General features: G+C 37.2%; 1 protein-coding gene across 2 annotated transcripts in view; it reads right to left on the bottom strand.

Annotated features, from left to right (window-relative positions):
- NKAIN2 (sodium/potassium transporting ATPase interacting 2) overlaps positions 1 to 21,209 on the bottom strand; it is a 1,024,603-nt gene that overhangs the window by 130,180 nt on the left and 873,214 nt on the right. The window lies entirely within an intron of this gene.

The raw sequence follows: 21,209 nt of genomic DNA, 5'->3' as shown, positions 1-21,209 counted from the left end.
TCCCTTCCTTCCTTCCCTCCCTCACTCTCTCCCTCCTTTCTTTTCCTTTCCTTCTCCCACCCTCCTTTTTGCTTCCCTCCGCTCTGCTCCCCTCCCCTCCCCTCTCCTCCCCTCCCCTCCCCTCCCCTCTCCTCCCCTCCCCTTCCCTTCCCTTCCCTCCCCTCCCTTCCCCTCCCCTTCTCTTCCCTTCCTTTCTTTTCAATCATGTTAAAAATCTACTCCAGGCACAGTGAGAAGTTGGGAGAGTGGAATATGGACAGGGGGGTCTTAAATATTTGATTCTGATATGACAGGTCAAAGGAAGTCATGTGAACATAATGATTAGAAGAAAAAGAAATATGTAGAACAATATCACAGTAGAGGGAGAAGGTGGAGTGGGTATGTTCAAGGAGAAAGGTGTCACAACCACCCAGAGGAGATATGAGGGGAGAGCAGAGGTGGCAATAGGGAAGAAGGCTCAACCTGTGACTCACTACAGAAAAAGAGTAGGTAAGAGGAACACAGCTGGAGGAAAGGGGACAAAAAAAATGTTCTTTTAGGTTTAAAAAGGCCTGAGAAAATGGTATAACTCGAGAATATACAATATATACATTCAAACTTAGAGCAGAAGGATACAAATGCAAAATCATGCATGTCTCATCTCCTATACCAGTTTCTGGCTTCCTTGGTCAAGGACCTAGTAACTTTTTACAGCATCTTAGTTTTGGGTTTGCTCTTCTTGTTTTGGCCTTTTTTCCCCCTTTGTTTTTGAGGAGGGGAGTGAGACAGACTACTGCATGTGCTCTGACTGGGATCCATCCAGCAATCTCCATCTGGGGCCAATGCTTGAACCAATCAAGCCACCGGCTGAGGGAGGAGAAGAGGGAGAGATGGGGGAGGGGGACACTAGCAGGTGGTTGCTTCTCTTGTTTGCCTGAACCAGGGATCAAACTTGGGACATCCACATGCAGGGCTAACGCTCTATTCACTGAGCCAACCCGCCACGGCCTTGGCTTTTTTTTTTTTTTTTTTTAAATGTATCCTTTTTGGATTCACCTCACTTTCATAATGGATTAATCAGAAACGTTTCTAAAATCACTTCCTGTTTCTTTTTCTTTTTCTTTTCTTTTCTTTTTTTTGTGGCAGAGACAGAGAGAGTCAGAGAGAGGGGCAGATAGGGACAGACAGACAGGAAGGGAGAGAGATGAGAAACATCAATTCTTTGTTGCGGTTCCTTAGTTGTTCATTGATTGCTTTCTCATATGTGCCTTGACCGGGGGACTACAGCAGACCGAGTGACCCCTTGCTTGAGCCAGCGACCTTGGGCTCAAGCTGGTGAGCCTTGCACAAACCAGATGAGCCTGCGCTCAAGCTGGCGACCTCGGAGTCTTGAACCTGGGTCCTCCGCAACCCAGTCCGACGCTCTATCCACTGTGCCACCTCCTGGTCAGGCTAATTGCTTCCAGTTTCTGTTTTCTAAGTTTGGGTCATGACTAGGATGATTTGCTTTGCATAACTTCTGGTCAACAATCTCATATATAATATGGTTGGCAACTTTTTTAGTGTTCAGTTTGAAACAATGGCAAATGGATCAAACTTTGAGAAATCGCTGAATTAAACAATAACATTTCATATTTAATGCCCCTGTTACTACTAATTATAATGACTATTTGCCTCTTTTTGGGGGGTAGGAATTATCCTTTACCTCTCCACAGGGACTAAATAATAGGAAAAGGCAAAACTTATGTTGCTCAGGTCTTCTTAGTAATCTTCCGCATGTTTACTTCAAGGCACTTGTGTGACATTTGAGAAACATTGCCAGTTTCTCATCTTCAGAAGCTTTCAAACTAATGGATTTTAAATCTATAAACAGATGAAGTTTATTACTATGTGGTAAAGGCAAAAGAAAATAATAATAATAATCAGTGAAAGCCCAGAATAAGAAGTAACCAGTAACCAATCTTATCTGAGGATGTCAGAAAAGACTGGACCCATTTGAGCTGGCTCTTATAGTAAGGGTGGTTAAGAATCTGCTTAACGGAGAAGAAAGAGCGGGAGTGAAATAATGTTTTAGAATAAGAGAAAGCTTGTTCATGTTTCAGAAGCACCAAAGAACAAGGAAGGAGTAGCACCCACGGAGCTGGATCTTATGTCCTTTGGGGTTATGGCAGTTGGATATGGTTATTTGTCTTCCTGTCCTTATTGTACCCAAATGTAGCAACTACTCAGTAAATATTAGTTAAGTGACTGGCTGGCTAATGAACAAGGCTGGAGGCATAGAGGAGGACATATAGTGAAGAACCTTGTGTATTAGACTAAGAAACCCATGTTTCCGTCCTCTTGACTGAAAGAAACCCAGTGCAATGACTACATATGTCAGATTTTCATTCCGGATTCTCTATGATGGGTTCTTTATTTGTTTAATTCAGTAATTTTCCCTTCACCTTCTTTTTGAATGTTTTAAAATAGTATTTGATAGGAGCTGTTATCAAAATTTTACTTTTGCTAATTAAGGCAGTAGTTGTCATTGTGCCTTAGAATCATCTGGAAGGGTTGTTAAAACAGATTGCTAGGCTCCATCCTTATTTTCTGATTTAGTAACCTGGGGTGTGGCCCGAGAATTTGCATGTGGAACAAGTTCCCAGACACTGCTGATCCAGGGACCAGGCTCTGAGAAGCCCAGTGCTAAGGAATCTCCCCTCCATGGAGTTAGGCTGTCAACTGCTGTTTTATATTTTTAGAAATGTAAAATATTTTCAACAGATTTATGCAAACATAATTTTTTTTTTTTCATTTTTCTGAAGCTGGAAACAGGGAGAGACAGTCAGACAGACTCCCGCATGCGCCCGACCGGGTTCCACCCGGCACGCCCACCATGGGGCGACGCTCTGCCCACCAGGGGGCGATGCTCTGCCCATCCTGGGCGTCGCCATGTTGCGACCAGAGCCACTCTAGCGCCTGAGGCAGAGGCCACAGAGCCATCCCCAGCGTCTGGGCCATCTTTGCTCCAATGGAGCCTTGGTTGCGGGAGGGGAAGAGAGAGACAGAGAGGAAGGTGCGGCAGAGGGGTGGAGAAGCAAATGGGCGCTTCTCCTGTGTGCCCTGGCCGGGAATCGAACCCGGGTCCTCCACACACTAGGCCGACGCTCTACCGCTGAGCCAACCGGCCAGGGCTAATTTTTTAAGTAGAGATATAGTTATTTTCTTTGATGATATCAGATTGCAGGTGTAACCAATTTTATGGAATTGGTACATTTCTGAAACTTTATTCTTCTGTTGAATCACTTTACATCACTGAGGAAACAAACCTTTAGTTGAATACCCAAGAGAGGAAAATATTTTAAGGTAGAAATGCTCACTCCTAATTTGTTAGGCTTTATGTTTTTATTGCTTTGAAACTTAGTGGTTTCTAAGGACTCACCTGCAAAGAACCCATTCTCCTTTAGAAATGCAGTGATTTTTACTGGATTCCAGGGAGCCCAGATTTTCACAATACTCTCAGAATCCCATGGACTCGAGCCAGAACCATGTGGGCTTTGCCATTGACTGCCAAGTCCCAGATTGAATCTCTCTGCATAGTGACTTTTTCCCCCTTGACTGCGAACAAGAACAGCTGCCCCTTTTGTCCCTGCTTTTGGAGATAGTGTGCATGCTTGAGCGACTGAGTAGTCTGCGTCGGCTCTTCATGTGCTTTAAGCAGGAAGGGAATCAATTTGGCACATGTACACGAGTCAAGCACCCATCCCGAGGCTGATTACAATGTGTGACACACTGCTGCTCGGCCTCCACGGGCCGTTCTCTCTATGGGCTCCTATCTCTCTGAGTCTTTCACGTGGAATCTACTTGGTAGATGCATTCACAAACTATCTTCTTCCAGAAAACTCTATGCTAGAAAAGTAGCTTCTCTGAGTGGAGCCATTTATGTGTGGGCAGCACAGAAACGACAAAGGGATTCAAGTCTTAATAAAGAGATAATCTAGTTAAACACATCAATAGAAAGCACATAGAGAGGTAGAGAAGTCTCATTAAAAAGTCCCCACTGGGCTCATCTTAAAATATCTAGACTTTTCCAGTCGTCCACAGGGAGAGAAGTTCCTGTTCTCCATGGCTACATTAAAAGGGATGAGAACAAGTGAACCTTTTTTTCTGCTAATGGGATGTGACTGCAGTAGTGAATTAACACTTTCTATTGTACTTATGGTTTGTTCTCTTTCAATGAATGAAAGAGGTGATATTTCACCTGTCAAGTACTTACTTATGTTCGTTTGGAATGTGTTTGAAGAAGAGGGTGAGTGGGCAATCAAGCTGAATCTTGATCAGAGAACAATGTGTATTCCCTTTACTTAGAGAGTTGAAATTTATCATGACGTATGCATGCTGGCTGCACAGTCAAAACTTATCACTGTCCATGACTTTGCAAGCTCCACAGGACAGCTCTGTGGGAGCCATTTCCTCAGTAAATGTGCTTTGATACATCAAGTGCAGGACCCAAGAAAAGCAAAGGAAACCCTATTTCTGGCCTTACATTGGGGAGGTTACATTAATATTGCCTCATATTTTTTAGAAGCGTTGTTTTATTCAGCTTATGGTCCTAATGGTCATGATTTCAGGTTGAAATACATATTACAGAAAACTGATTTATATTGTCCTTAAAATGTTTCAAGAATTTGTCAGCAAATTTTGTTTATATTTTATCACTGGTATTGAGAGTCTTTTTCTCTTTGGACTGCAATGATTTTTAATACTATTTTGCTTACATAATTCTTTTTGAGACTTAATACTGAGTTGGCATAATATCCTATGGTTCTGAGTTTTTGCAAAGATATTGGCCTCTGTTATAAGAACCCCATGTCACAGAATCTAAAAGTTAAAATTTTAGCTAATAAAAGATTTTTAATGTTTACACCCCTTGTCAAAAAGTGTGACCCTTTTATAGATCATAAACACATTAATCCTGTGACCACTTTCAAGTGTATGGTGTCAGCATGTCTTTCACATGGACTCTGAAGTTTTCTCACTTATGACTACATGTTTTCCATCCTGCACAGGATACTAGTCATTAAGTGTCTTTGGCTCTTTAATGATACCAGTCATCATAGTTCTATGGCTCTTAAATAATAAGCCATTTTATAATAATTTGTCCTCTGAATCTGTTCACCATTTCATTTAAGGATGTCAGTGATTGTGTGTATATATATACACTATATATATATATATATATATATCACTGTCACTGGTTATATATCTGTATTTGGAATTTGAGGTAAATCTCAATTATTTGAGGGATGTGCATATTACATTCTTCCCCAGTGTCTGTCCTCCTCTTTACATTTCTGCAGCATTTCCCTTCCCTTTCCTGGCATCATTCTCCTGCCTTTGTTCCTTTCTCTCACCCGTTTCTCTTTTCTGTAAGTTTGTCTGCTCCCCTGCTACTCATGATACAAAGTCTGAATTTAAATGATCTTCCAAACCTTTATTTCTATTTCTGGTTTCTCACAGGTTTGTAGGTGAAGGTGCTTAGAGGATAGAATTACAAGAAACTCCAAAGATTTTTCTCATCTAGAAAGATCCTAAATCATACCCTACTATATAGATTTTCCAAGCATTCATTTTCTTTGTTCCTATAGATTTCAAATCTTCACTCTTTATTCCTATCAATTGCAACAGAGCATATATACTATGCATTTACTTTAGCTAGTTACAAAGTAACCAGAATGGAACACTGACAACAAAATTATTCTCTTTAAAAACTTTAATAATTCTATAGCGAGTAAGGGTCACAAAGACATTTATATAAAAAAAACACCAACAAAATAAAACATAAAAAGGTGTTTCTTTTTTTAAAAACAACATTTCCCCTCCAAAAAAGGCGGTTAGAAGACAGTTACAACCAAGATAATATGTCAAACAAGATAATAGTCTTAGTGTTTAGAAAGAAAGAATGAAAAAAAGACCTTAATTAAAACAATTCTACTTCTTTATAGTTGGCTTTGAAAACTAATAATATATAAATAGAGCTCTATCTAGGTCATATTTCTTACAGTGTTAACAAAGTGGTGTGTACCTAGAATCAACACAGAGATTGGGAAAGGAGATAGGGCTGTAGAATAGAGCTGGGTTCTATCTCTGTTTCAACCACAAAGTAATCTCAGGCCAGCAAAATGAGAGTTTTCATAAATACGGAACAGGAAAATATGTATCGTTGGGCTTTTATTTTATACATAAACACATAATTTACCCTTAAATTGCTTTGTAACAAAGTCATTAACTAGAATTTGGTCACAAGTCAGGAAATGTACAAAAACATTGTGAGCACCTTAAATATTTTACTAATTCTATGAACTTTTTTCCATGGAGAAGGCCCTCAGTCTGTGATTCAAAATGAAAATTGTTATTATATTTATAATTCTAATAATAGTTTTTCTGTACACAGAAGACTAAAAATAGGAAACATAGAGTCTGAAGAGGAGGAAAAGACAATTTTGGTCAAACGAAGCAGACATAACTCAAATGACAAAAAATGATTCATGAGCAGCTCATTGTAAAAGAACAGATGGAGCAGATATTTAAAAAAAAACAGTTACAAAAATATATTCATTAAAATTTAAAAGGTCTATCAAAAGAGGAAAAAAATAAGGAATAAAAGTTAAGAAGAAGAAGCTCCAACACACAATTATTATTCCAGGGGGAAAAGATAAACAATATTAAAAAAAATAATGGATCATTTTTTGAAATAAAGAAAAATATAAAAAAGCAAGTTCTGAGTGTGAAGAAAGAAAGAATATTTTAAAAGTCCATATCTAATTATGTCTTTCGGTGATATTCAGAATATTAAAGATAAAGTCAGAATTTTAAAAGATTCTAAAGCAAATAGACACATTACCAAACTGCAATGACAAACAGACTCAGAGACTTCTTCTGAGGAACAACTAATGCTGGAAGACAACAGAAGCATTTCAAAGTGCTTAGGAAAAATAGTTATCAACCTAGAATTCCATAACAAATAAATTATTAAGAGGTGGGGATAAAATAAATATTGGTTTTGATATATGAAAACTGAATACTCAATACACAGAGAAGCTTACTAAAATAATATACTAGCAACAAGAAAATTGCTTATAGAAGGAAAGAATAGAATACTAAGAAGCAATAGAAGACAAGCTGTTCTTCAAAACATGGGGGGGGGAACATAAAGAATTATAAACAATAAAAGAAATAGTAAACTAAAAGACTTATAAAACTAAAGTAGACATAAAATAATAGACAACAAATTATGGGATAAAGAAAATTAAGGTGTTGGGGGAACATAGAGCATTATAAGTGTCTGCATTATTCAGGAGAATATTAAACATACTGAGTATATACACAGCTTTGTTAAGAATGCAACATAATCAAATGTCAAAATAACCTGGAGATGTTTTCTCTGAACCTATGTACCCTGATTGATTAATGTCACCCCATTAAAATTAATAATAATAAAAAAGAATGCAGGGTAAATACAGTACTAACCACTAATAAAAACAGAACAAAAAATAAGACTTTCTAAAGGTACAGAATAAATATAAATTTTAAATTAAAAAAATCCAAAATAAGAAAGCTTAAAAGGTAAAAAAAAAAAAAAAAAAAAAGAACACTTCAAAATAGATTAAAAAACTTAAACATAAGACCTGAAACTATAAAAGTCCTAAAAGAAAAGACAATAGGGGAAACACTTTTTTTTTGAGATGGACAGACACAGGGAGAGAGATGAGAAGCATCAAGTCTTAGTTGAGGCACCTTAGTTGTTCATTGATTGCTTTCTCAAATGTGCCTTGACTGGGGACTGGGGGAGGAAGCTACAGCAGAACAAGTGACCCCTTGTTCAAGCCAGTGACCTTTGGGCTCAAAGCAACAACCATGGGGTCATGTCTATGATCTCATGCTCAAGCCAGTGATAGCACGCTCAAGCTGCTAAGCCTGAGTTCAAGCAGGTGACCTTGGGGTTTCAAACCTGGTCCTCTGTGTCCCAGTCCAACGCTCTATCCACTGTGCCATTGCCTGGGTAGGCAAGAGGGGAAACACTTTATAACATTGGTCTTGGTGAGATTTCTTGGAAATGACACTGAAAGTGCAGGCCACAAAAGCAAAAATAGACAAGTGGGACTACTTCAAATGAAAAAGCAGCAAAGGAAACAATAAAATAAAAAAGCAACTTAATGAGAGACAAGATTTGCAAACCATGCATCTGACTGCAGGTTAATTTCTAAACTATTTAAGGAACACTTATAATTCAATGGTAAAAAAAATAATAATAATTCAATTTAAAAATGAGTAAAAGAATAGACATTTCTTCAACAAAGAAATACAAATGACTAACAGGAATATGAAAAAATGCTCAATGTCAATAATCATTAAAGGAAATGTAAATAAAACCAAAATGAGATATCAGCTCTTAACTGTCAGTATGCCTATTATCCCAAAATAAAATTAATTAATTAATTAAATTTTAAAAATCAAGTGTTTGTAAGGATGTGAATAAATTGGAACCCTTATGTTCTGTCATTGAAAATCTAAAATGGTGCAGCCATAATGGAAAACAATAGAGAACTTTCTTGAAAAGTTATAAATAGAACTAACTACCACACAGTCCAGAAATCCCACTTCTGGCTATTTACTCCAAAAAATTTAAAACATAATTTCTATTTTTTTTTTCCTTACAGAGACAGAGAGTCAGAGAGAGGGATAGACAGGGACAAACAGGAATGGAAAGAGATGAGAAGCATCAATCATTAGTTTTTCTTGCGACATCTTAGCTGTTCATTGATTGCTTTCTCATATGTGCCTTGACCATGGGCCTTCAGCAGACTGAGTAACCCCTTGCTCGAGCCAGTGACCTTGGGTCCAAGCTGGCGAGCTTTGCTCAAACCAGATGAGCCCGTGCTCAAACTGGCGACCTCAGGGTCTCGAACCTGGGTCTTCCACATCCCAGTCTGATGCTCTATCCACTGCACCACCGCCTGGTCAGGCTAAAACAGAATTTCTAAAATATATTTGTCATTTTATGTTCACAACAGTCAATAGGTGGAAACACATAAATGCCCACTGACAGATGTATGGATTAAGAAAATGTGATGTATTCATAGTGTGGACTATTAGCCTTAAAAAGAAGAAAATCCTGTCATATGTGACAACATGAATAAGCCTTACGGACATTATGCTAAGTGATATCAATAAGCTAGTCACAAAAAGGCACATCCAGATTAACTTCCCTTACTTGAGGTATCTAAAACAGTCACACTTAGAGAAGCAGAAAGAAGCAGCACATTGCCAAGGGCTCAGTGGACGAAGAAATTGGAAGTTGCTATTCAGTAGGTACAGAATTTCAGTCAAGCAAGATGAGAAAGTTCCAGAGATCTGCTGTTCAACCATATAGTACAAAGATACTATATGTACATATAGTACAAAGATATTGTCTTGTACAATTACAAGGTTGTTAAGAAGGTAGATTTCGCCTGACCAGGCGGTGGCGCAGTGGATAGAGCGTCGGACTGGGATGCAGAGGACCCAGGTTCGAGACCCCGAGGTCGCCAGTTTGAGTGCAGGCTCATCTGGTTTGGGCAAAAACCCACCAGCTTGAGCCCAAGGTCACTGGCTCCAGCAAGGGGTTACTTGGTCTGCTGAAGGCCCACGGTCAAGGCACATATGAGAAAGCAATCAATGAACAACTAAGGTGTTGCAACATGCAATGGAAAACTAATGATTGATGCTTCTCATCTCTCTCCATTCCTGTCTGTCTGTCCCTGTCTATCCCTCTCTCTGACTCACTCCCTGTCTCTGTAAAAAATAAATAAATAATTAAAAAAAGAAGGTAGATTTCATGTAATGTGTTTTTACCACACACAAAAGTATGAGGTAGATACTATTGTTATAGATACTATTGTTATAGATGAGAAAACTGAAGCTTAGAGAAGATGCCTAATGTATGTCTCTGTACCCTTTACACAGTTTCAGTCATCTGAAATGGTGAATCCTCTCATTTCTAACTTTATTTTTTAACCTTATGTTCTCACCTTATTCACTATCCAGTTACCTCACTCAGTACTTATGGTCAAAGACTTACTCTCTTTTCTCTTTTAATATTTCCCAGAGATTCCTGGAGAATATTTGGTGCACTCTAATTAATCATTGAAGGTCAATCTAACAGACTCATTTGTTTTAGAACATGACAGTCTGACTAAAGGTTCTCTTTTGTTCTTTGGAATGGAAGGTGTTCTCTTCCTTCTTCCAAAGTTTCAATGCCACAGAGTTAAAAAAGCACTGTCCCATAGCCATAAAATAGAAACTCGATTGATTGGAAAAGAATCAGAAACATATAACTTAGCAAAACCAAGTCTGAAAGCCTTTTCCAGAAAATTTTTTCTAGAATGTTAGCAAGGCGAGAGATGAAAGTAATCCCCACATTCACTACTCCGGGACACTATTCTGGCAGGAATTTCTTCCATGCCCAATATTCTTAGAAAACATCATTTTAATGGTGAAGGCAAAAATAATGGAGGGACCCTGGTTTCCTGGCTCATAGGATTTGATTTCCTCTATTAGCTGGAGGCATGCATCATTGCAGATTTGCAGTTCCTTCATCTCACCCCTCTGAGTCTGAGAGCAAAAGTTCCCTCAAAAAAAAATGCTAGTAAGACATAAAAGGATGGTCAAAGAACTTTCCTCCCTCAGTCTAGAGTTCTAGTCAGTGACGCAGGCATTAAGAATGACATTCTAGTATACCTCTTAAATATTTAAATCAGTTTTCTCTCTTTTTAAAATGTCCATTGTCCAAAAAAAAAATATTGTGTTATTCTTAGTGGCCAAGTGAATGTTAAAGGTAACTGTCCTTTTTTGTACTTAAAATGACCTCAATTTGTATCTACTTGAATCACCAACAGAGTCAGCTATAATTTAATTATACTTATGCCAGCTCACCTAGAAGAACTCAAAATGAAATGATGGCTTTGGTTGTGAGGTCAGAATCAATAGCCATTAAGAGAATGAGATTTTTAAATCTAGGGGAAAAAAAGAAAGTACTTAAAATATCCCTTGCACTGGCCTCACAACTCTAGGTACTCATACAGTACGGATGTGGTGGGATTTTATCATGATGCATCACACATCTTTAAAGCCCGAAAAGGTAGGAGTTAATGCAAGGACTGATGGTCAATTAGAATAAGAGTTAACAATTCCGTTTTCCAAGGGTTTTAGACTTGTGTGGCACATTTAGAAAGGCAGACAGATCCTGAAGTGGACTGAAATAGATGAAAGCTGTAAGAAAAGAAGAAAATTCTGTGTATGCCAAATGTATAAGTTTATCTAATCATGTCATTGGCATCATGTAAATGCCAGACACCATTTCATATGCAGCTTAGATATAGCAGATGTTGGCATTTAAGTATAGGTTGCCATGAGAGAAAATTGCCCTTGAATGGAAAAGGAAATACATTGGCAGAGAAAAATGATTTTCTCAGTTAACAGTTATAACCCCAATAATAGAATTGTTTTCAATCAGAGGTTGTGGGGTGGGAAAGGAGGAGAGATATAATGATACCTCAATTTCAATCTGAAAAAGAAAAAAAATCAGCTTCAGTTTAAATTGCGGATGTGTGGGTTGTATACAGAGAACCTTCTCCTCCCTCTCCTCCCAAACCTCAAGGCTTCATGTTAAATGGAACAAATCACATCCTTCGTGGTTCTGCTCTGTTTGGTACAGCTGCTTGCTGCAGGTGGTGCCCTAAAAATATAGTGTTTGTTTATTTTGCAATCTAGCAGTCTGCAGAGTGGTACCTACGCAACAGCTCCCTGCCCTCTCTGTCAGTGAACTACATGATGGAAGACTAAGACCTCCGCAGAACCCAGCAGGAAAGGGCCCCAAAAAGAGGCACAGGTAGTGCTGGAGGCTCAGCGCCTGTGAAGTTCCATTTCCTTGGGATTCATGAGGAAAAGCTGACAAGCAGACTATCTGTCACCAGAGCCTCTCACTGGGTTTCAGCAAAGGCACAGCCAAGCAACAAACTGCCTTTGTTGGGAAAACCATTATGCTTCTCTGGAGATGAACATCTGCAAGCATGTGGGGTTTAAAGGGGAAAAAAATTCCCAACGGATCACAAAAAGAAAAGAAAGGTGAAGATTAGTCTCAATGATATGTTGAAGCAGATATATTTAAATAGAGCTCTCAATGATGATTTTTTTCTTTAAATTTATAACTGAAATGGTCAAATAATTTTCTCACCAAACTGGCAGAGCCCTCAGCTAACAACCTGTTCATTTCCCCAAGTTGTTGAATACAACACAATAACTTCTGTGTGAAGATGTTTTATATATTATGTTAAAATAACAATATATAAAAACTATATCTTCATTATAGTTATTCTAGACTTCTCTCATTGAATGAACCTTTAAGAAAGCACTCCCCCAAACTGCAAGGTTTATATAAACTAATAGGTACTGAGGGGTATCACTGAAGTTAAGTCATGCCAGTCAACCTTTGGCAAGGTATGCATTGTTCACTGTAAAAACCTTATTTAACTTCACTGAGATTTAGATAGATTTTATAATCTACATGAATAAGAAAAATGTAACACTTGGAAGAATTTTCTAGAAAAACCTTAAAAAAATACTGGCTTCTCACCAGCAAATCACTAATGCTTCTCTAACATTTAGTGCCGTAGAAATGCATTTGGATTATTAACATGGCAGGAGAGGCAGCAGCAGAAGGGTGAGGATGATGTCATGATTTCAACCTTCAAAAATGGGAGTGATGTCGTTTATCATGACAGTGATGGAGAGAAGAACAGAAAGGCAAAGGTTTGAGAAAGGGAATAGTAAGCTCACCATCTGGAGTGACAGGCAGACAGAAACAGATATGTGGAAGAAGGCAAACTGAATTAATGAAAAGTTTAAAAAGCACATTTAAGTTTGAGTCAAATGTGGGAAATAAAGTGTGAGAATGACCAGATTCTGAATGAAAGAGTTGAGTATTTTAAGGGAAGGGAGAATTTAAATGGACTGAAGGCAGAGAGAGGAAAGAAGAGAGATATAGGAAGCTGAAACACTTTTGAGAATGGTGACCTGTATCTACTGACTGCAGGCTGGTGACTATATTATATATGGTTAGAGCTGCAGATATACCCTCACAGCAAGAGCTCACTGCCCTTACCTATCTGTTACCTAGAATGTTCTTTTTTCCAAATATTTACATGGCCCTGCTCTCAATATACTTGGCTCAGAAGTTACCAGAGTTCCCTCCCTTGACCACCCTCCAGTAGGTCATTTACCTTATCTTTCTTTATTCTGCAGTAGAGCAGTTGTGTGAGGCATACAATATATATATATATATATATTCTCATAAGAATTTAAATTTCATGAGAGCAGGAAGAGGCATTCAGCAAATATTTGTTTAGTAACTGAATGAATGCAAAGCTGTTTCTAGCTCCAAGCAGTTAAAACAGTATGAGGAATAAAATTGTTTCAAATTTGAAACTTTAGATTGAATCGATACAACCTTAAACTTGCTTTTAAAAACTCTAAACTTCCACCCACTGGTAAGTGATGGTGTCTAACAGATTTAACTGAATCACTGATTGTATTTTTTAATTGAATGATTGTTTTTGGCTTTATTTCAGTCCAATTTGGCCTCTCTCCCAGGAGCAGTAGGTCTGAGGAGAGTCCCCTGGTCTATAATATAGAACCCAACAGGTGATAAATTGAAATAAGAAAAGAAAATTAACACTCTCTATAGGTATGAGTCTATGTGTAAATGCCATATAAATGAAATGCATGTGCAGGTTAATAACTGAAAGAATGGCCTGACCAGGCAGTGGCGCAGTGGATAGAGCATCAGACTGAGATGTGGAAGGACCCAGGTTCAAGACCCCGAGGTCACCAGCTTGAGCAAAGGCTCATCTGGTTTGAGTAAAGTTCACCAGCTTGGACCCAAGGTCGCTGGCTGGAGCAAGGGGTTACTTGGTCTGCTGAAGGCCCACGGTCAAGGCACATATGAGAAAGCAATCAATGTACAACTAAGGTGTTGCAATGAAAAACTGATGATTGATGCTTCTCATCTCTCTCTGATCCTGTCTATCTGTCCCTATCTATCCCTCTCTCTGACTCTCTCTCTGTCTCTATAAAAAAAGAAAAAAAATAACTGAAAGAATGGTATATTTTGCATATAGTTCCATTTTATCTACAAGGAAAGAAATAGAATTTCAAGAACATGTAGGGTGACCAGCCATCTGGGTGTGCTCAGGACTGTTAGTCACCCTAAATATAGTTTATTATGAAGCTCTTGAATGCATTAGAAGACAGCAGTTATGACCCATTACTTCTCATGCTAACTGGGCAATAAGTTATGGGTATCCTGATATTTTGCTAGGAGATAAATACATTCCAACTCAGTTCCAGATAAAGTATCACAGGCACCGTGAAGGTTTTAAAAACATAAGTTTGTACCAAAGAAAGTGTGGACACCACATGACATCTCATTCCAGTTCAGATCTCAGACTTACAATTAAAGGACAATAATTAAGGAGTGGTCAAACATATTTCCTCTTACTTTTGACCAATCCTTTACTATTTTTTCAGAATTCAGCTTGCTTTAACAATATTAATCTGTTAATTTGTAAGCAACACAGACTTTTGTAAATTTGTGAAATAAGCACATTGCTGAAATAATTCCGTGGACGACTATTTAATCACTGATACGGAACTTTTCCATATCTTGCAGTATGATTTTTTCTAAAATTGATTTTCATTGTAATATACATAATATATTAGGATTAAATCAACCTAAACATGGCATGTGATTAATAGTATGGCTAGAATAATATAAAATTACAGCACATATTATTTATAAGATTTAGAAATTTTGGTAGCTCTATTTGTAGTTTTTTGAGGAACCACCATACTGTCTTCCATAACGGCTGTACCAGTTTACATTCCCACCAGCAGTGAATGAGGGTTCCTTTTCTCTACGATCTCTCTAACACTTGTTAATACCTGCCCAGCAATACTTCTACAGAGTATCTACCTGAATAACTCAAAAACATTGGTATACAAAGACACATTTACCTCCATGTTCACTGTAGCATTATTCATGGTGGCCAAGACATGGGAAGAATTACAGTGTCCCTTGATAGCAGATTGGATAAAGAAGATGTGTTACATATATACAATGGAATACATATAACTCAGCCATAAGTAATGATGATATATTACCATTTATGACAACATGAACAGACCTTGAGAATATTAATCTAAGTGAAATAAGTAAACCAGAAAAGTTAAGAATTATATGATTCCACTCATAGGTGGGTTTAAAACTGAAACTCTATGGACATAGACAAAGTGAAGTGTTTATCAGAGTGAGTAGGTGGCAGGGAGGAGAGTAAAGAGGGACAAATATATGGTGACAGAAAATTGTTTGACTTTGGGTGATGGACACACATGCAATCAACAGTCCAAATGCAATAGAATGTTTACCTGAAACCTACATACTGTTACTGATCAATGTCACCCCATTAAATTTAATTTCTAAATGAAAAGAAATAAAATTTAAAAATTAAAAAAGGAAAAATGTACCCACAATTTTATGATGAAGAAATCACTATAGTATAGCAAAAGAAAGTTGAATATCCGGAAGACATTGGATAATGAGAGGTGAAAAGAACACTTTGTATTAATAAAGCTGCTGATAAGAAGCAGACCAAGCCCTGGCTGGTTGGCTCAGTGGTAGAGCATCGGCCTGGCGTACAGGAGTCCTGGGTTCGATTCCCGGCCAGGGCACACAGGAGAAGCGCCCATCTGCTTCTCCACCCCTCCCCCTCTCCTTCCTCTCTGTCTCTCTCTTCCCCTCCCGCAGCCAAGGCTCCATTGGAGCAAAGTTGGCCCGGGCGCTGAGGATGGCTCTATGGTCTTTGCTTCAGGCGCTAGAATGACTCTGGTTGCAACAGAGCAATGTCCCAGATGGGCAGAGATCCTCCTGGTGGGCATGCCAGGTGGATCCCAGTTGGGTGGATCCCGGTTGGGCGCATGCAGGAGTCTGTCTGACTGCCTCCCCATTTCCAGCTTCAGAAAAATACAAAAAAAAAAAAAAAAAAAAGAAAAAAAAGAAAAAAAAGAAGCAGACCAAATATAAGAGGTGGAAAGATTAAGAATCAATAAGGAGAGAAGAACTTTCAGAATAAAAGAAGCTTTAAAGAAACCCAACATATTCTTGGGTCTATGACACTCTCTAGTTCAATTCTTGACTTCAAAGCCATACTTGCAATTAGCATTAACCAATATAATCACGTGACAAATAGCAGACTCATTAAGTACAAAATGTTGTTCAGAGAAGTTCAGAGTAGATTATAAATGGTCATCATATGAGGATAAAATGTAGCCTTGACTCTTAGGGTTACAGCTTGAGAGGAATTTATGTGTGGGAGTCAGGTCCAAGGTCAGAAGAATAAATGGCAGAGTTTGGACAAATTCAGCCATGATACCACAGGACAAGAATAGGCAATAGAATAATGAGGACTAGAAATGGTATCAGTACCAAGTTGTGTAGAAGAAAGTGTGGGTTGTGAATATGAAAAGAGAGTTTAAAATTCTATTTATAGGGTTAGTACAAGCAAAAGGTACAAAAGAAATATTACAGATGGCTCTTCTTCTACTGTGTAAATACTATTTAGCTTAAGTATGTTTGCCCATATTGTAATTCTTTTTCACTCAAGTATAACATGCTAAACAATAAATTATCTCTCATATTATAGCTGTCATTATAAATCATCTTTACATCCTTCCTTTGAGAATGCCTTGCTATTATTTGAAAACGCTAACATATTCTACCATTATTATAACTGTCACTGTGTTTAGAAGTTCTTGTAAAAAGAAAATTGTCAACAAAGACTTATTTCTCAAATATTTTTATCATAATAATTGATCATGACTGAAAAGATATCTCAAAATACAAGATATTATGAATTAAAAAGGAAGATGGCAACCCTTTGTCAAAATCAAGAGCTTAAGTTTATTACAGAAAACCTAATTATTGGTGATTTGTTATAGTTTATAATCCTCACCATCACTTTAAGTATTGGTATTTTTATTTCATGATGTTTCCAGGCATTCTCACAGATCAAGTGATATTACGCTTTGGGGGTGAGTTAGTGCTTTAAACATTACATATACATAAGCAGATATTGCACACTGATGGATAATGGTTGATATGGGATAAACTTGCCCCTGTATAGGCTACTGTGTTGGTATACTAAATAGGATTACACAGACTCTAAGAATCACAGTTCTATCTGGGGAGTAAGTAAACTTAGTCGAATTTAGTTCATTTTTGCACATCACTGTGAGTTAGCCTGAAAAAATAATAGTATTCTCAATGAGCAGTGGAAGAAATTGAGTTAAAAAGAAAATAAATAATACCACCTTTATTATTTTCAAGGCAATTTCTTAAACATTATCTCATTTCATTCATAATTACAAAATAGTTTATTATACAGCTGAGAGTAAGATCTAAGGATTGTTACTCCCCAACTGAATCTTTGCCCTTATACTTCTGAATTTGTATGTAGGGAATAGCAGAGAACATTAAAGGCAAAAATGTTGACTTAATTTGTCTTTAGAGGCTGTTCAAGTTCTCGCACTCTGCTTGCTTGTTCATGAACTCACAGAAATACTCACCGATATATAAGGGCACATTTCAGGAATAAAGTAAAATAAAATAAAGACATAATAACTGTTCAGGGTTTATTTTTATCAAAACTTGATTGACATCTGTGGATAAGACATCTGGTATTATGTTCTGGAAGGACAGAATTCAAATGATTGTCATTGTCTACTGAGAATGGTTATAAAGTTAAATGTGTGCTCATTTTAGAAGTATCCATGTCCTGGCCACTGTGAACAATGCTGCAATAAACATGGGGCTGCATGTGTCTTTACATGGAAACAACCAAAAAGCCCATCAATAGATGACTGGATAAAGAAGATGTGGCACATATACACGATGGAATACTACTCAGCCATAAGAAATGATGACATCGGAACATTTACAGCAAAATGGTGGGATCTTGATAACATGATACGAAGCGAAAAAAACAGGAACTGTATTATTCCATACGTAGGTGGGACATAATAGTGAAACTAAGAGACATTGATAAGAGTGTGGTGGTTACGGGAGGGAGGGGGGAATGGGAGAGGGAAAGGGGGAGGGGGAGGGGCACAGAGAGAACAAGATAGAGGGTGACGGAGGACAATCTGACTTTGGGTGGTGGGTATGCAACATAATTGAATGACAAGATAACCTGGACTTGTTATCTTTGAATATATGTATCCTGATTTATTGATGTCACCCCATTAAAAAAATAAAATTATAAAAAAAAAAAAAGAAGTATCAATACATCTTATTTATTTCTTACTATTCAGGGATAAATTCAGTTGGAGTTCTAAAATTAGTTTGTGGAACACCGTTTTAATGTTTTGTAGTATTTAACTGTGCCAACAACTATCCTTTCCTGTTTCTATTTACCACCTTCATTCTCCTATTTCAGTAACTTTTGTCATTGGAAAAAATCCCCTAATCACAATTGTGACTTGGTTCTTCTTCCTATACTTCTGTGAAGATTTATATAAACTATTCTGATGTTACAGAAAAACAAATAACATTTATTTCATTTATTGGGTTACTTATGTCTGTGTATTTGAGTACCCAGGAAAACTAGACTTGGTGCCGTGTGTACAATATTTGAGGCCAAGTAGTAAAGTTATTGAAACATCACGGGAGCTAGGAAAGAAGCCGAGTGCTTGTCATTCTGTCCATTTCCATTACAAGCAGCAAGCAGTTTTGTCCTATGAAGAAAATTGTTGCACAGTCTGAACATTGAACTAGGCATCAGAAGATTGAGTTTTCAGCTTCAGCTCTAAAGCCCCTCACTCTTTAGTGTGACGATACAGTAGTCACAGTACAGAAACACAGAGTCAGTGTTTGGTGACAGCCTAGTTATGTGATTGGCTGGGACCTGCAGTCCTGGAAGGGGAATGACTCTCAAGGCCAGAAAGAAGCTCATGAAGCAACCAGAGCTCTGATCCCATTTTTGGTTTGATAGCATCATCTTCCTGACCAAACACTATTTATTTCTGAACAATTCAGGACAACGGAGAAATTAGAAGTTTTTTTTCTTTTTTTTAAAGAAAGACACTAATATTAGTGAAAAATTTGAAAATTATACCCACATATGCCCTACCTCAGGCCTAAGGAGACAAAATTTTCAGAAGCAGGTCATGTTTATGTTAATCCTTTAAAAAGTGAGCAATTAATTTCTATTCTTAGCCAGTGTTAAGCATCACTACTTAAGGATAGTGGTCTGTAAGCATTTCTATAGCCATATGTCCTAAAAGAATTTCTAAAAATTTACTTGAAAACCGTGTACATTTGAAATTGATGTTTGATATTTTTTATCATTAGTGTAAATGGCTGCAAAAGGACTATTTATTTTGACATGTTACAAATATTAATATTTTAAAAGAGAATTACTCATTTATATGTATCTAATGAAATTTGAATACCAGTGTATTTAAAAACTTACCTTATTTCATTGAAAAACATGTACATATTTTGTAATAATCACTACTTTATGAAATTCCTTTTCTTTTTTGAACCTGTATTTTTTTTTTTTTTTTTCTGAAGCTGGAAACAGGGAGAGACAGTCAGACAGACTCCCGCATGCGCCCGACCGGGATCCACCCGGCACGCCCACCAGGGGGCGACGCTCTGCCCACCAGGGGGCGATGCTCTGCCCATCCTGGGCGTTGCCATGTTGCGACCAGAGCCACTCTAGCGCCTGGGGCAGAGGCCACAGAGCCATCCCCAGTGCTCGGGCCATCTTTGCTCCAATGGAGCCTTGGCTGTGGGAGGGGAAGAGAGAGACAGAGAGGAAAGCACGGCGGAGGGGTAGAGAAGCAAATGGGCGCTTCTCCTGTGTGCCCTGGCCGGGAATCGAACCCGGGTCCTCCGTGAACCTGTATTTTTATGCCACTGCTTCCACAGAACTTTTTTTGAATGTAATGGTTATTTATTTGAAAGTTTATAGTGATTACTCTGTCAGACTTCTCAGTAACGTGTGTGTGTGTGTGTGTGTATAATGCTCAAAAAAATTACAGGGTATTTTATAGCTTGATATGCATTTTGAAATATCCCCTAATTTTGTGTGCAGTATATATAAAAATAAATTTGTAAAAACATTAAATTAAATATGTATAAATCCAAATATATAAATATCTTTTCTATAACCACAAAACATTAACTGTCAAAAATGTAATTTTCATTTGACAATTATAATTTTTCAGCCTTATTGAGGTATAATTGATAAATAAAATTGTAAGGTATTTAAAGTATACACTGTGGAGATTTGAGAAACAGATAGATTTTGAAAGGATTTTACTATCTAGTTAATTAACACATGCATCAACCTGCATATTTATTTTGTTTGTTTTGGTAGAAAATAGAACTATGTTATTATCTGGGCTGTCAAAATTGTGATTTACACAATTGATCAAAACAACACAGTCTACAAATGTTGATCAAAAAATCATTAGGTATAAAAATAAAATGGTTTTTGAAATGCATTTCTTATTAGTACTAGACTGAGGCAGATTTCAGCATGAACTTTTTTTAGGCATAAGCACAGAAAAATCTTGTAGACTATTAGAGACTTTTCTTTTTTTACAGTGCTATCATATAAATCCTGCAACTTCTAATTTGGATGCCACAATTAACATAATTATCTAAAAGATATGTCTAGTAATATAACCAACTGACAGACTATTAAGTTTTTCTTCAATTTTAAGAAAAGCAGATAATTGAAAATTGTGCAATTTGCAACAAGAATTTCTGGGAAATATACCAAAATTACCACCAAGACATAATAAACAACAATTAATTATGCTCCTAAAATTTTCTCTTAAAGGTACTTGGCTTAATCTGATATATATATAAAACATGTATTGAGAATATTGAAATATTATTTAATTTTAATATATTTGTGGACATAATACTTATTCTTAATATTTATAAAATCATGTACTTTGAGTGTATTTTTATCAAACTATAAATCTGCAGATAGGGTTAATTTAGTTTATATAAAAAATATAAAACCAATAAGTTATATCATAAATCAAATTATTAATTTATTTTTCACTGTAAAACAAATAAACCA

Source organism: Saccopteryx bilineata, chromosome 12, assembly GCF_036850765.1.
Source record: "Saccopteryx bilineata isolate mSacBil1 chromosome 12, mSacBil1_pri_phased_curated, whole genome shotgun sequence".
NCBI lineage: Eukaryota > Metazoa > Chordata > Mammalia > Chiroptera > Emballonuridae > Saccopteryx > Saccopteryx bilineata.
This window is presented reverse-complemented; position numbering and strand designations above follow the sequence as displayed.